Consider the following 15,772-nt stretch of genomic DNA (forward strand, 5'->3'; position numbering starts at 1 on the left):
TTTGGCTTATTTTTTGTAACTAGTCAGAAATAATGTAATGAATGTTTGAGTAACATCTTTATGAATTTCAGCAGCTTCTGAAACTGTTCTGCCTGACTTTTTTTGCCTATTTCTAATAAGAGGCAGGTGTGGATCCTTTTTAAGGGGTCTGCTGTGTCAGTCTGAGTGAAATACACTGCAGTGTCCTTTTCTAATGTAGAAATTCAGCTTATTTAATAATGGTGCCATTAAAACTGGAACACTCAGGAGACACACAGGCATTAAATATTTGGAGATAGGACATAAAATGGGACACAGGTTTTAAACTGCAGGGCACCTGATGAACTGGTGTCTTTTAAAGAATCAATACATTTCCATAATTTAATCGATGAAAGCATTAGAGATTGTCAGTCAGATAAGCAAAATAAGTTATTTAGACTGCATTAAGGTTTTGCACCACTGCAGAAGACATAATTCAGGATCTCAAGACCTGAGCTGCTTTAGCCTGTGATGTCCTTCAATTACAGGAAAATTTTTTGGCACTTTGAATTAACTTGGGCACTGGGCATGCTCTTGCTGTTAAAAGACCCCAGAAACTCACCATGAGTTCTCCACCCTCACTCTTCTTGAATAAAAACTCTTGATGCCAAGGGCCCCAAGGAATGCCAGAAAATCAAGCCACTCACACAAAAAAAACCAAAACAAAACAAAAAAAAAACAAAACAACAACAACAAAAAAAAAACTGAGGTAGAAATGAAGAAAACTGATTACAATACCTTTAGCTGCAATAATTACATAATTTGTATTCACTTTGATTGTATTTTAAATATTTGATGTATTCAATATTAGGACAGGCACATTTAATGCATGAAAGCTGTTGGAATCCTCCACCTCTGGTCTGATAAAACAGAAGCTTTCCAAGCAAGCAAGGTAAAACTTTGTGTCATAAACAATGAACTTTTAATTTTCAGGCTTGCACACCAAATCTTCCCCAACTGTGCTGCTCTTCTAGGTTGATAACACCAAGTTCTTCAGGGATTTGCTAGAATTCTTCATCTGAAATGAGAAAATATCATTATACTTAAAATAAGAACTTAGATAGCCTATGCCAAAATACGACGTCTACACAAAAATTTTAAACTTAATTTTAAATTTATATATTTAAATTTATAAGCTACTTCTCTACCCTTCCAGTTGGTTGTTCTATTTCACATATATAAATTACTAAAAGGTTTTGTTTTGGGGCTAGGCATAGATGGAATAGCATGTATTTATTTTACTAACATTAATAAACATGATAATTAGGAATAAGCATTGCACTAAGTTTGCTCCAAGGGTATCCCATGTTCTGGTGGGTTGACTCTGAGTATAACTCTTCCCCTTTTCAATTTTTCAAGAGGGAACACAACAAAAGGCTTGTGAGTTTATATAATAGCAAGAAAAAAGACACTCCCAGAGCAGTTATCATCACAGGGAAACAAAAAAAAAAAAAAGCAAACCCAAAACCAAAACAAATCAAATAAACAAAAACACAAAAAAACCCCCAACCAAACAAACAAAAAAAACCCCAACCAACCAAACAACAACAACAACAAAAAACACTAACAAAAGAAACCAAAAAAACAAAAAAACCCAAAAAAACAACCAGAAAAAGAACCAAAAAAACCCAAAGTAAACCTCCACTTAGGTAAATCAAGTAATTATCAATCAGTTCCAAATAATGCAATGAGAAGTAACAACATAAATCTTAAAATACCTTCCCCCAACCCTTCTCTTCTTCCCTGGCTCAACTTAAAATACATTAAAATAATGTCTTTGTACCTCTACAATTATGGAAACCAGATTAAATATTCCAGAGCATTTCATACACAATCAGAACATTAGGGCTGAGCTTGGGTTATCTAACTTTGCAGCAGTTCTTGATTTGAGAGTAATCCTGGAAAGTTTAAGAAACATAGAACACTACAAAGATTCTAAGTTGTTTTCTTTTCAGACTGTATGTTATCCTTAAAAGATAAGAAGGAGACAGAGACAAAAATGTTCATTATTTTGCAATGGGACAACTTTGCTGAAGTATTGAAGAAGGCAATAGGAAAATTATTGTGTGTATTTCTACCTACACCTACAGTTATTTTAATGGAGGATTAGTATTATTGCTGAGACAAAAAAAAAAATAAAACAAATCAGTAGGTTTCAATGAATTCTGCCAGCTCTCTTTCATCATTTTCATTTGTTCTGTGTTCTTTTTACATGTTTTTTTTTTTTTTTTGTCTATAATAATTAGGAACAATCTATTACACACCCTTTTGTTTACCTCTGGCAAATTACCTCGTCCCAGAAGTGATATGGAAATGCAAATGAGTGGTATAAATCTTGTTGAAAGTCATTTAAGGTAGATTCATAAGGGTCCTGCTTATGTGAATATCAAACAAATGAGAAATATGACAAAGACTGCAGGAAAAAAAATTAGTCAGGGTGAAGCTGTATGTCTGTTATTTCATAAACAATACAAGAATGCTCAAAGGCTTGGAAGTCAGAGATAAATTAATACCTGGGGAGCATCTGATATCCTAAAATTATAAAATATATGACCTTTACACTTCAGCAGAGCCACAGAATCTTCTGACTGTGAGTAAAACAAATTTCACAAAAGAAAGCAGAGCAAAGACATTTTAATCTTAACTTTTGATATCTGTGCTGTCCAGAGACAATGGTTCTGATAAGCACAATCTGTCCTTAGACTGAGATTGTTTTCCAATTGCATCAAGTGACTTCAAACCCATCACACCAAGGTATTTCAAATAAACACCCAGTCTTGTTTATTTGTAAAAACAAGCTGCATCTCTCCTGCTTGCAGAGGAGCAGCCATTATGACCTTGGTGCTGGCTGTTGGTTTTTTTGGTTTTAATATATATATAAAACTAAAAGCAAGCAATGCTAGCAGCAAGACACAGCTCCACCATCAGCATTAAGAAATTTCTGAATGAGCTGTGATGACAAATTGCTGCAGTTCAAGAAGTTGCTGAAGGTTACTGAGTCCAAATACAGTGACAAAAGAGGACCAAATCAAGGAACAAAATAAAAGTTATTTTTTAAGTCCCCTCACTTCAAACTGTCTCATCAAGAATTTTTTTTTTTTTAGATTCGTCTTTATTTACAATATATTCATTATTAAACTACACAAGAAAAATAACACTGTGGAATTTAAGTCAGTATTTCCATTGGGCCAAATTATCACACTGAGTACAATACCAAGAAGAACCTCCCTTCAAAACAGTAGGAAAAGCACATTGTCCCTGTGCTTGCAAGGCTGGATTTCAGGTGGGATCAGAGTCATCCTGCCACAGGATTGCACTGGGTTGCACTATTTCTGTGTTTTGTTCCTTGCAAATAACCTTATGGCTGTGAGGTATGAGCCTAAGAATGAGGCACAGTGTGAGCAGCACAAGCATTTCTGATTTGGCCACTGAGAAGATGCCATGCCAGGTCTTAAAGTGTTCAAAAAATGTTCCTTGTGTCATATGCCAGTGTGTAATTTTGTGTTTGGGACTCGTGGTGGAAAAGACAAATGGCTTTGGCAAGGAAAAGTGGATTTTACTGCAACCTTGAGAGTGGATTTCTTTTCCTTATAGAGCAGGAAGAACTAAAGTTTGCAGGCTACAAATTCACTTTAGGGTAGCTCCCATTCTTCCTTAGGAAAATTTAAAAAGCTAAAAGGAATCCATTGAATAAAGAGTAGTGTAAAACTCAGGCAGTCCTTGATGAATATGAGGTGACTACAGCTCTGGACTAAATCACTTTGTGACCTGCTTGTCTGAGAGAGCCAAAAACAGTGCACAGGTGTAAGAAAATGGGATGGATTTATTCTTTAAAAAAAGAAAAAAAAGGCATAATCTGTGATTTGTGGGATGCTCACTAAGTTTAGTGAGCTGCAGCAAGATTTCTTAAGATTTTACATTGAGCTACAGCAAGATTTCTTAAGAGGTTTATGACTTCATAAAGCACTAAATATTTAAACTTAAAACTTTAAATCTATTCTGGAGTATTCAGGGAAATTGTTTCAATATTTTTGGTATCAAATAGGGTAATATTTATGCACAAGGTTACCCATCCATATCTGTACAAAGGCACACACCTAGAAAAAGGATAAGCCAGCTGCATGGGAATTGATTGAACCCTTGCCACTGAAAATCCATTTATTCCCATGGATTTTCTCACTCATGTACAGGAGAGATGTTCCTCTGAAATGAATAACCAGTATTTTGGACACCAGAGAAAGAATTTAAGAGTGATGAGGTGAAGGCAGCAAAGAAGTAAAATGTTACAAAGTAATCATGGGGAAATATTAGTTTAGAATTAAAAGCACAAAAATGTGTCCAAGCAGCTTGATTCTTGTCTTGGAACTAAATATGTTCACTTCTCCCTGGATCTCCTAGTGTTTGATGAGTATGGATTTTTGGGATTAAAATATAATGAAAGGATATTTTCAGAGAATGGTAATGTAATTTCAGAAAGCCCTTCACTTATACTAGAAGATCTATTTTTTATAAGGTTAGAAAATTCAATACATGGTGAAAACAGTGCTGCCAGTGCACTGGAAGACTGGTCAAAACAGAGAATTATGGAGTAAAACAGAGTAAAGTGTTTCTCCCTCAAACAGGCAGAGTCATGGTGATCAGAGAAAGAGCAGGCAAACTGTAAAAGCAGCATTAATCTCAAGAGAGCTGGGGGAAAAAAATCTATTTCTAAGGTAATTGTGATTAAGAATATCAGCAATTTGCCTCACTAAATACTGATGGATGTCCAGAATCTTCCCCAGTATTCAAATACACAGGAGATTGCTCAAGGATCCCTCTAACTTTTGTGAATGCTCTTGCAATGCCAAGACTGCAGCACTTCAGAAATTGAAGTTGGTCTGCTGCAGGGGAATCAAAGTGCATTGACCTTTAAACTGTTAAATCACAGAATCATAGGATGTTTTGGGTTGGAAGGCACCTTGAAATTCATCTTGTTCCACCCCCTTGTCACTGGTCAGGACATCTTCCCCTAGACCAGGCTGCTCCAAGCTCTGTCCAACTTGCAATTAATTCATTGTCTAACCTAAACCCACCCTTTTTTCAGTTTTAAACCATCATGCATTAAATTATGTTATTTACCCAGCAGTAGCAAACAATGGAAACTTCATACAAGCTTTGTTTTATCAATTTTATTACTTTATTTTTGGACATGAGAACCATAAATATATTTTATTTCTTTCCTGCTCAAGGGTCAGACTTCATAGGTTTCCAGGTGTATAGAAAGTGTCAGGAAGTTTTCCTCTGTACCTGGAAGAAGAAAGGATGAAACTTCATGGGATTCATTCCAATCACTGATAAAATTATTTAAAAAGGCATTAGCATAAAATAAAAAACTTTAAAAAATCATAAATGACAAATACTGCATTGGTATTGAAAGATGAGAGAGCTGCAATAACAACTCAGGAAAAACAAGACATGAGTAGGTAGCAGAGGATATTGATGGGACAAGACTTAATATTACATTTTGTCAATTTTCTTTTTAGAAAAATGAGTAATAAGATCCTTGGAGACAGGAGGAGAGAAAGAAGTGAACTGCCTGGAATGTTATCACAGAGTCTGTTTGGATTGAAGGTGAGGCTTTAGGCAAAATTACCTTTACAAAAAGGTAAAACAAAACCCAAAGACTGAAAGGACATTTTCTACTACTTAAACTCAAACTGATTGTTGGCTTTTTTAAACTGAATCATAGCAGGGACCCTGCAATCAGAGTAAATGGCTTTACAATCAATTAACCTGGTCTAATTAACCTTGAAGAAATGGTTAATTTATTACATTTGCTATTCTTAGTTAATTAACGTATTATCTGGAAATGAATTTCTTTATCAATTTTGTTTTATTAGGTCTCAGGGTTTGAATTCAGATTTTAATTTGGTGGCGTGGGTGAAAAATGTGGGCATGCAAACGTGAAATAACATGGTTTGATGTTTAAAACAATTTACTTAAAGGGATTCAGCACACAAAACATATGTTTATTATTCACAATTGTAATTGCAGAAAGCTTCTATGAAGAATTTGAAAAGCAGCTGAGTATTTTAACAGCAGGAAAACACTGCAGTCTCCAGACAATATTTTCTGGTTAAACTGAGGCATTTTTCCTTTTTGGCAAAAAGAAATTAAAAAAAAAAAAAAAAAAGAAAAGAAAAAAGAAAATAAAAAAAAGAAAAAACAGTATTACAAACTTTTACTCAAGAAATAATGCTGGAAACTTTGGCTTTAGCACTTATTCTTTATTGCTCTCACCTCAGGCAGCACAATTAAAGTTGTCAGGTGCCTTTCTGTGGCTTGGAAATCAGGCAGAATTGTTCACTTCAGCAAACAAAAGTCTTTTTGTGCATGTGTTTAGGTGATTGAGTGGCCTGGCACTCTCTGACTTCTTTTTTACCCCCTCCTATGGTGGTAATGTAGTGAGGATTTTTTTTTTTTTTTTCCCTTTTCCATACAAATGTAGAAATTTAGAAGAAAGTGTGGCAAATACCTGCAGTGCAGGAAAGATGGAGAGACACAATTGCCAAGGGCTGGAGGGGTGGTTTTCCATTAAAGAACTACCTGAAACCTTTCAATTTTTTTATGATTTGTTCTCCTGCATATTAATTAAAATCTCTGGAAAAAAAAAAAAAAAAAAAAAAAAAGGCTATGAATTCTTTTCTGTGAAGGGACTTGGAGTTTCAAACCTGTTTGTCATGCTGTATATTTTTATATTTTTGAAATTAAAATTGGTGTTCAAGATGGCATTATTTTGTTTTGTAACGTGTTTAATTGTATTTAAGGATTCTAAGCAAAGTGCTAAAATAAATCAGGGTATTCCTATCTACAAAAAAGTCCAGTATATCTTCCAGCTAGTAGGTACAACATGTACCAGCAGTTTTGATAATCTATCAGGATTATTGGTTAACACAACTTTCTTTACAATTATCTCTACACTGCTGTCAAAAAAAACATTTTCCCAACTGTTTCTTGTAACAGGCCTGGCTGTTAAATAAGGATTAAAGTGTTTTATTAGAAACTTTCTTATTTTATTTAAAAAGTTAAATTAATTACTAATTATTTTATTAAATACACTTTCACTGTTTCCTACATACACATTGCAGATGAATAATTTTTTTTTTCCACTGTTCTTTACACAAATTTTGTGCTCACATACATAAATACACACCTTCCTGTACTTTCAGACAATTACTGTTCTATTTCTTCAGTTAAGAAAAGTGGTTTTAGTGGCTCAGCAATTCTCTCCTCTTTTAAAACATTTCATAGATATTTTTAATTTTGCAGTCATGACATAGAGGGATCTTGGGCATGACTTCCACACTCATTAACTTGTCAAACAGGCTTGGAAACCATCACATTTTCAAAAGTCATAGAAAGTATTGAGATCATCCCTCAACAAAGCAAAATTAGTTATTTTTTTAAGCTACAAATAAAATATATTTCAACATGGATGACCCATCTCAAGACCTGTTTTGCAATAGGCATGAAAGTTTCATGATGGGAAAGTTTCATGATGGGAAATGTTCATAACTCTCCATTCTTACCCAGAGTCAATAATTAAAGTCAATAATCACTACATCCCTTGGATGCAAATTTAAAATATTTCTGCAGGGAAAAAAGTTCAGTTGAGTAAAAAGGATTTGTTTGCTGTTGTCTTGGTGGTTTTGGGGTTTTGTTTGTTTGTTTTTAATGCAATTACTGAGAGTTACAGGAACTATTCTTCTGGGGAAATGTAACAAACCAAACCCATTTTTTTCCCAATTTATTGGGAATTATTCTCAACCCAAATTTTGCACATGAAGCACAGATCTAGATAGAGTGAATTATTGACTCATTTCCCACTTTTTGTCTGTAAATTCAAACAGATAAATATTTTTCCCCCTATTCCGAGTATTTTTTTTTTACACAAATATCTTGAGAAAAGGATTTTAAACTAAAAATGTGTCTTTTGCTTCTTCAGTTGTGTTGTTTGTGCAATGCCTGTGTCACAACCTCCTGCTAATGGGCAAAATCTGCACCCAGACATCATTACTTCTCTGTTTTAGAAAGGTGTAGTGCTGCTGTGTTTTCAATTAGCGGCTAAAATTCTGTTTTCTGCAGGAAAACAATATTCTCTGTAAAAAATCCCATCTTCAGTCTTATTTTTTGAATTATACTGAACATTGATTTCCTGATATGGCAGAGGAAAAGCTTCAATTTTTTCTTCAACCTTAAATTTCTCTAATTACTTTTATTTTCAGAATGATTTAACTGTAATTTTCAAGCATCATTAATTTCAGTTTTTAGTTAGTTACATGAATGATCTTTAAAGAAGACTGAAATTTCCTCTTTTCCCCCAGAAAACTTGTTTTCTCATTGTGCCCCAAAATTATCTTTTTTTTTTTTTTTTTTTTTTTTTTTATGATAGAAGAGTGAACAGTTCCACAGCTGATATCACTGTGTGTCCCTGTCACATTCAGATTTTAAAATTCAATGTTAGATGGTGTAACATTATGCCCCTAAACCCTGTTTTACTGGTCCTGTTCCAAAGGCATTGCAGGACTTATGTTCCCATAAAAATCTGTATATCTAGGTTTGAATATATTTAACTTTGCTTTTATATAAAATATTTCAAGGTCTAGAAAGTAATTTTTTTTACTATTGTTGCCTTCTTACCATTCCTAGGATGTCAGCTAAGAGAGTTGGGATTTTAGACAATTATGTTTGAAGCATCTCAAACAATCTTTTTTCACATAAACTTCTAAGAGGTTGATTTTTATGTGATAAACATGACAAAAAAAAAAAAGTGAAAAGCAAAAAAATATCTTGAGTGGAGAATTATCTTTCTCACATTTTTCATTTTCCAGCAGAGATAAGAAGACAATGAGATTAATAATTCATAGAGGGAAAAAAATCACTCCTATGAGAAACAGCTAAGACATAAGGATGAATTCACAACCCTAAAACCCAAAACTTTCTTCTTCTAAAAAATATATATATTTGGAATTCAACAGCAAAGTAATGCCCAGTACTGTCCTACCACACCTTGAAAAAGTAGAATAATTTTATGATGTAATAAAAAGGTATAAAATGAGATCATACTGGTATTCCCTGCAGCAATAAGTGACTCTTGGAACCAGTGAGGAATTTAATGGCAATCAGGCAATTTCAAATTAGAATTTATCTCCTAGAGATGACAGAGAAATGGTTTTACATCTGTCAGGAGAGATAATAAGGGATGTCTCCCATAACTGTGCACCTGCACATCTAATCTTTCTCATTTTTATCATGAAAACCTTTTTTTTTTTAAATCCAAACAGTGAGATATTGCATTTTGAGCATGAGATGATAATCCAAATCCATGCTCTTCAAGGCAATCAAAATTCATTCCCACGTTTCAGATAAATTTTCAGATATCCATTTTGAGGTGAATCTCAATTTTTTGATTGGTTTTTTTTTTTTTGGTTTTCTCATTCTTCTTCATGTGCATAAGGAAAAATCCAGGAAAACCCAGATGATCACACATGGATCTATCAGTCCCTCATTAAAAATGGATTCTGACTCTTTTAGGATAAAACAAATCTCAGAGCAAATGTCCTGGCAATCATCTTTAATATCACCAAATCTCCAAAATCTGAAAGATTGTCACATAGGTTTTACCTCGACCCAAATGCAAAATTAATGGACTAAGTAAATATTCAGAGAACTATATCCTTTTCCTATAACTCATGTTTACTGAAAAATAAAATAAAAGAAAAAGAAATTAAAGACGTTTCTCTTGGAAAAGCTGTTTCTCTTGGAAAAACATAAGTTATTCTATCTGCTAGCCAAATTTAAGAGCTAAAATTTAGTTTTTGAATGAGCTAACAGTGGGCTATTTTTTCAACACTTAGAAACAACATGAAATGCAAAGCTCATTTTCTTATTAATGAGTTTATGTTGCTTTATGTAGTATATCATTGGCCAAGAAAATATTAAGTCACAACAGATTATTAGAAATATTGCTGCTAATGACTCCATTAAAGTAATTTTTCAGTCACATCCTGCTGCACAGACTTTGAGAGCTAAGCTTATCTTTTTATAAATAGTCTCATTTACAGTGGATCTGGATTCAGTTCAGAAATCCAATGGCAGTCACATGAGCAAATTATAAATAGGGAGGAATCACACTGTAATAACTACCACATATGTCAAATTTAAGACCAAGTAATGAGCAGTAGAGGGTTTAATGCTCTTCAAAAAATTTCACTGTCAAAAATAAAAGCTTTATAAACCAACCAGTCACAAAATTCTGGGAGATTTTTTCCCCCCCCACTGTTATCAGACTGTCAAATTTCAAAATCAGTTGCCTTCTTTAGGACTGATAAAAATGTAATACCTGACATATAATTTGGGTTATGTTGTTTGTTTGCTGGTTTTCAGGTAATTTGCTTGTTTCTCTCATCATCAAAACCTTGAAAAATCTCTAATTTAATATTAAAAAGTCATTGGAAATGAATCAATGCTTCAAAGTTATAATATTGGAAAAAAACTAATATTGGAAAAATAATCTTTCTCCTTCCTTTGAGTGGAAAAATATTAAAGGGAAATAAAAAATTTAAACAAATATTGATCTCACAAATTAATATTTGTTAAATTAAAATTAGAAAAACCCCTAAACCTAAATGTGACATATCTTGAGATATTTTTTGTGCTTTTTAAAATCAGCTTGCATCATTTATGTACCTGAACATGTGATATATTCTTTTATATATATATATATATATATATATGTGTATATATATATATATATATATATATTTCAACTGAGCTTGATGAATAACCTAATTTAAAAATATGGGGCTAAAGAGAGCTATCTCTGTTTCACATTGAACTGAAATACCATGAAATTCCACTGACAGGAAGTTAGATTTGTAAATCCAGTTTTTAGCAAAATTTCTTCATTTATCTTTGATGACATTTTTGGCAAGATAATTACCACTACTTAAATTATTGCTGCCTCTGTGAGAAAACCAAAACTTAACTATATGTTCTGGAGTCTGAAGTAATTTTTTCTTTTGAAGTGAAAGAAAAAATGACACAAACATAATAATAATATACAACAGGTGAGATATAGATAATGAAACCAGCCTCCAAACTGACAAATACCTCAGCAGCCAATATTTGCTTAGAGTAAATATCTAATTTGTTTATGCTTCAAATAAAAGACCAGACCAACTTAAGACCAAAACTAAAAGTCTCTTTTAACTTAAAAGAGTAGCAAAAGATATTTTTTTTTTTTTTTGTCTGGAAATGTTAAAATATTTTTGTCTTAGAAATTAACATGAGAAACTGTAGTGTACCTCCAAAACCAACTTTTGGCATTTTCACTTTTCTGCTTTCACATTAAATAAATAATTTAAGCAAATAATTGTGTTTAAAATACTGTCTTATAAATCATAGCTTTTCCCACTATAAAAATATTTATATAATGGGTTTTTTATATAATTTTTCTTTTAGAAAATTAATTTATGATTTAAAATCAAAGGAGAGCACGATGTTTTCTTTTTAAATATTAAGCCAAAATGCTAAATATTTTGCAGCAATTGGCAGAAAATACCAGAGAAATTGGGAAATACAACACTACTTGTAAATGTAAGGTGTGTCTAAAGGTACCTAAGTTTGCCTCAGTTTTTAGATCATCAGTAGTAGCAGTGTTTAATTTACTTATAGTTACTAAATTTGGTTAAGAGAATCAAGGGGCAAAAAAGTAATTTTGAGCTGCCCTAGTAATATTTTTATCTGACCCCTTTTTTTTTTTCTTTTTTTTTTTTTTTTTTTTTTTTGCAAAGAGGTTTTGTAGAATGATTTAATAAGTATTAATAAATTTTTAATAATAATTTTTTAATAAACAGACTACCGAATAGCTGCTATCTAGGGGCACTGGTGGTAAGCTCACACATTTCTATAAGTCTAGTACATGTGATTTTATCTTCATTATTAGCTAGATGTGTAATTTAGGGTTGATATTCTCAAGTGGGAAACATATTTGAAGAGGATAAAGACTTTAGCTTGTCAAGTAAATAAAAATGCAAATCATCCCCTTTTCCTGTGGTAGTTCAGAAACTGCCTCATTAATGTTATAAATTAAACTGAATTAAACAGATGAATTAAATGTCTCATGTAGGTAAAAGCAGGAAACCTGCTATTGATTTTTTCATTTATCAGACCCAGTCCTGGGCTTTTTAAATGTCTCATGTCAGATTGCCAGATTGCAAGAACAAACTGTGAATTCAAGTCAACAATCCTAAACAGACTGAGCTATAGCTTATCATACGTGTATTTTTGCCTTGCTGCTATTATAACAAAAATAGATATTTGTTGGCTTACTACATTTTAACTGTTATGGAAAACCTGTAGGGAAGAGAGAGAAGAGACCTGCACTGAAAATTTTGGGAGTCAAAGTAAAAATGTGTCTTTCACTGTGTCCTTGGCAGAGCTGGGTAAAGGATTCCTGCAGAGAAAAGGTGAGAACAGCACTTTTCCTGTCTAAATTACTCTGTGATTCTGTAAACAAAGGAAAAATCCCAAAGTCACACAGGGTGGAAAAACTCCCAGCCCATGGAGTCCAGCTGCTCCCAATCCCCAGCCCAGAGCTCCCAGAGCCACCTCCAGGAATTCCCTGGACACCTCCAGGGATGGGCACTGCAACCCTCCCTGGGCACTGCCAATCCTGAGCTCCCTTTCCATGGGGAAATTCCTGCTGAAATTCCACCCTGAGCTCCCTTTCCATGGGGAAATTCCTGCTGAAATTCCACCCTGAGCTCCCTTTCCATGGGGAAATTCCTGCTGAAATTCCACCCTGAGCTCCCTTTCCATGGGGAAATTCCTGCTGAAATTCCACCCTGAGCTCCCTTTCCATGGGGAAATTCCTGCTGAAATTCCACTCTGAGCTCCCTTTCCATGGGGAAATTCCTGCTGAAATTCCACCCTGAGCTCCCTTTCCATGGGGAAATTCCTGCTGAAATTCCACCCTGAGCCTGTCCCAGCCTGAACTGTTCCCTCAGATCCCAAATCCCCCTGGCTGTCCCCTCCTGTCAGGAGCTGTGCAGAGCCACAAGGGCCCCTGAGCCTCCTTTGCTCCAGCTGAGCCCCTTCCCAGCTCCCTCAGGGATTCTGCAGCCCCTTCCCAGCTCCCTCAGGGATTCTGCAGCCCCTTCCCAGCCCCCTCAGGGATTCTGCAGCCCCTTCCCAGCTCCCTCAGGGATTCTGCAGCCCCTTCCCAGCTCCCTCAGGGATTCTGCAGCCCCTTCCCAGCCCCCTCAGGGATTCTGCAGCCCCTTCCCAGCTCCCTCAGGAATTCTGCAGCCCCTTCCCAGCCCCCTCAGGAATTCTGCAGCCCCTTCCCAGCTCTGTTCTCTTCTCTGGACACTCAATTCCTGTGTGAGGGGCCCAGAATTGGACACTCAAAGTTCCTCTGCACACAGGGACAATCTCTTCCCTGCTCCTGCTGACCAAATCAGAGCAAAGAAACTCTTCTTTTTCTTTTTTTTTTTTTTTTTTCTTTACCTCTGCCTTTGGGAAAGAAGAGCCAACCCTTCTAATCTTTGAAACAGAGTGAGCAGTCAGTCCTACCTGAGCACACCCTAAGCCATGGCAGGTCCAGATCTTCACCCCATGGAAACTTCACTGAGCAGGGAGGTGTGGATACAGGTGAAATCCAGGGAAAGAAGCAGATTGGATTTTCTCAAGCTGCTCAAGGAATACAAAAGAGAAAGAATTATAGCAATGAATTATAACAAAGAATTATAACAATGCACCTGCTGGATGTGTGAGAGATGTGATGTTTTTGGGAAAGGTTTTTGTTTACCAGTGGTGTCACCTGCCTTGCACCAATGAAATTGTTTCGGTCCTTGCTGCCACAATCTACTCTAAATGTGAGATTTGATTCTTTAATAAAGGGCTTTTTACTTCTCTTCTGCATGAAGAAGTATTGCTGCTGCATCCTTTTCTCTGCTCCCCTAACCCAACAGCAGCAGGGAGGACCTGTCCTTTTGTGGTGCAGAGGAAATTCCTTTTTTCTGGCTGAATAAGAAAGCAGAAAAGGGTGTTGGATGCCCTGAGGGCAAAAAATTCTCTCAATGTTGCTTATGTGCTTTATCTAGTTCCACAACTATTCATCTCAAATCCTTCTGAGGGAAAGTGACATTTTATCTACTTTGGAGATGCACTTAAACATTCAGAATTGACCCTAAGTGGGTTTGATACATTTTATCCTTGAAGAAGAAAAACAAAGTTAGGACTAAATGGATATGATCCATTAAGAGTTCACAAATTGATTCTCTTGTGCATGTATATAACTTCTATTAATCATGATTTAAAATGAATCTAAGGGTTTGTGATCCTATTAGCTAACATTTTGGACCATTGGCTCAATCAAGCAGGAAATATTAATCAGCAAGTTTTGAGAACTGAAAATAGCAGCATATCTTTAAAAGCAGACTCATATCAAGAAACCAATACCCAAAGAGCTACAATTAAATATTCATTATTCATTATTCATGCATTACTTTGGTGTATGTATTTTTGATTCATTCGTGCTTTAGAATGTCAGACTGATGATATTTTTCAATAATTCTGGTTTTATATTGAAAAAAAAATTCTGGAGGAAATTTCAAAACAGAGGTGAAAAAAAAATCGAATGGCCAACTTCTACTTCAGAAGTATTTTCTACTTCAGAACAGAATGCTCACTTCCAAATGAGGTCTTCCTTGATAAATGGATTGAAAATGTAAATTAAAAATTGAAGACCACATCAAACATATCACAATGTGGCATGTTATATGATTAATGTTAATTTGATTTAAAAAATTGTCGTACTACTGCTAATGGACTGGGCTTAATGAGAGCCATTCACACTTGTGCTAGAAATGCAGCTCTTATTGCTGCTGACTCCAGCTCCATCAAAAGTTACACAAGTCTATATATTTATATCTGCTTTCCTGAAAATCACATGCTTTGCCTGCCAAGTGGCACAATTTGTCACACTGCAGACATCCATGCGTTTTCACTTTCCCTTTCACAAACTTGCTTCCTCCATCACTCATTGGCTGCTGGCACTCCATCCTCACCCTCTCCTGATGCAGGCAGCTCTTCAAACCCTCCCTGTGGTGTTCCATGACTAAAACTTCCAGTAACAGCCACAGTCCAGAAGTGTTTGTCACATCAGAAAGGCTGAATTTACGAGGCACTATAATTCAAAGTGCAGCATGTTTAATCCCTTCAATGCATGCATCAAGGACTTTGGCTTGACAAATTTTCAGAACTCATTCTGGTTTTTGATTCTATCCTGAGTCCTCTGACTTAAACTTTCACTTACAGGTTAGAAGAATGGGGTGGATTTTCAATCAAAGTTTTATTTGCTGTAAGTGTTATGTCTTCAAAATTGAAACCCGCAGTAGTAAAATTTTTATTTCATGTTTCTTACACTGTGAAACACTTTTTTAGGGGATAGTATTAATTGTGCATATATATATGAATTTAGTATTGTGCTGTTTTGGAGGGTGGAACAATGTTTGATTTGGTTTGGTTTTGGTTTGGTTTGATTGGTTTGGGTTTGGTTTGGTTTGGTTTGGTTGAGTTTTATTGTGTTTGGTTTGGTTTGGTTTGGTTTGATTTGGTCTGGTTTAGTTTGGTTTGGTTTGGTTTGGTTGGGTTGGGTTGGGTTTGGTTTGGTTTGGTTTGATTTGGTTTGATTTGGTCTGGTTCAGCT

At 35.0% G+C, this 15,772-nt stretch overlaps 1 long non-coding RNA gene across 2 annotated transcripts; it reads right to left on the reverse strand.

Moving 5' to 3' along the window:
• Positions 1–5,194: 5,194 nt before the first annotated feature.
• Positions 5,195–13,832, reverse strand: LOC306815139. 2 transcript variants are annotated; one of them, XR_013777326.1, is made up of 3 exons: positions 13,636–13,832; positions 12,391–12,514; positions 5,195–5,304 (listed from the first exon to the last, which is right to left on the reverse strand). It is a non-coding gene; the product is annotated as an uncharacterized lncRNA (long non-coding RNA). The 2 variants fall into 2 exon arrangements; XR_013777327.1 differs by having other exon boundaries at positions 12,391–12,567.
• Positions 13,833–15,772: the final 1,940 nt, after the last annotated feature.

Source organism: Erithacus rubecula (assembly GCF_903797595.1).
Source record: "Erithacus rubecula genome assembly, contig: scaffold_101_arrow_ctg1, whole genome shotgun sequence".
NCBI lineage: Eukaryota > Metazoa > Chordata > Aves > Passeriformes > Muscicapidae > Erithacus > Erithacus rubecula.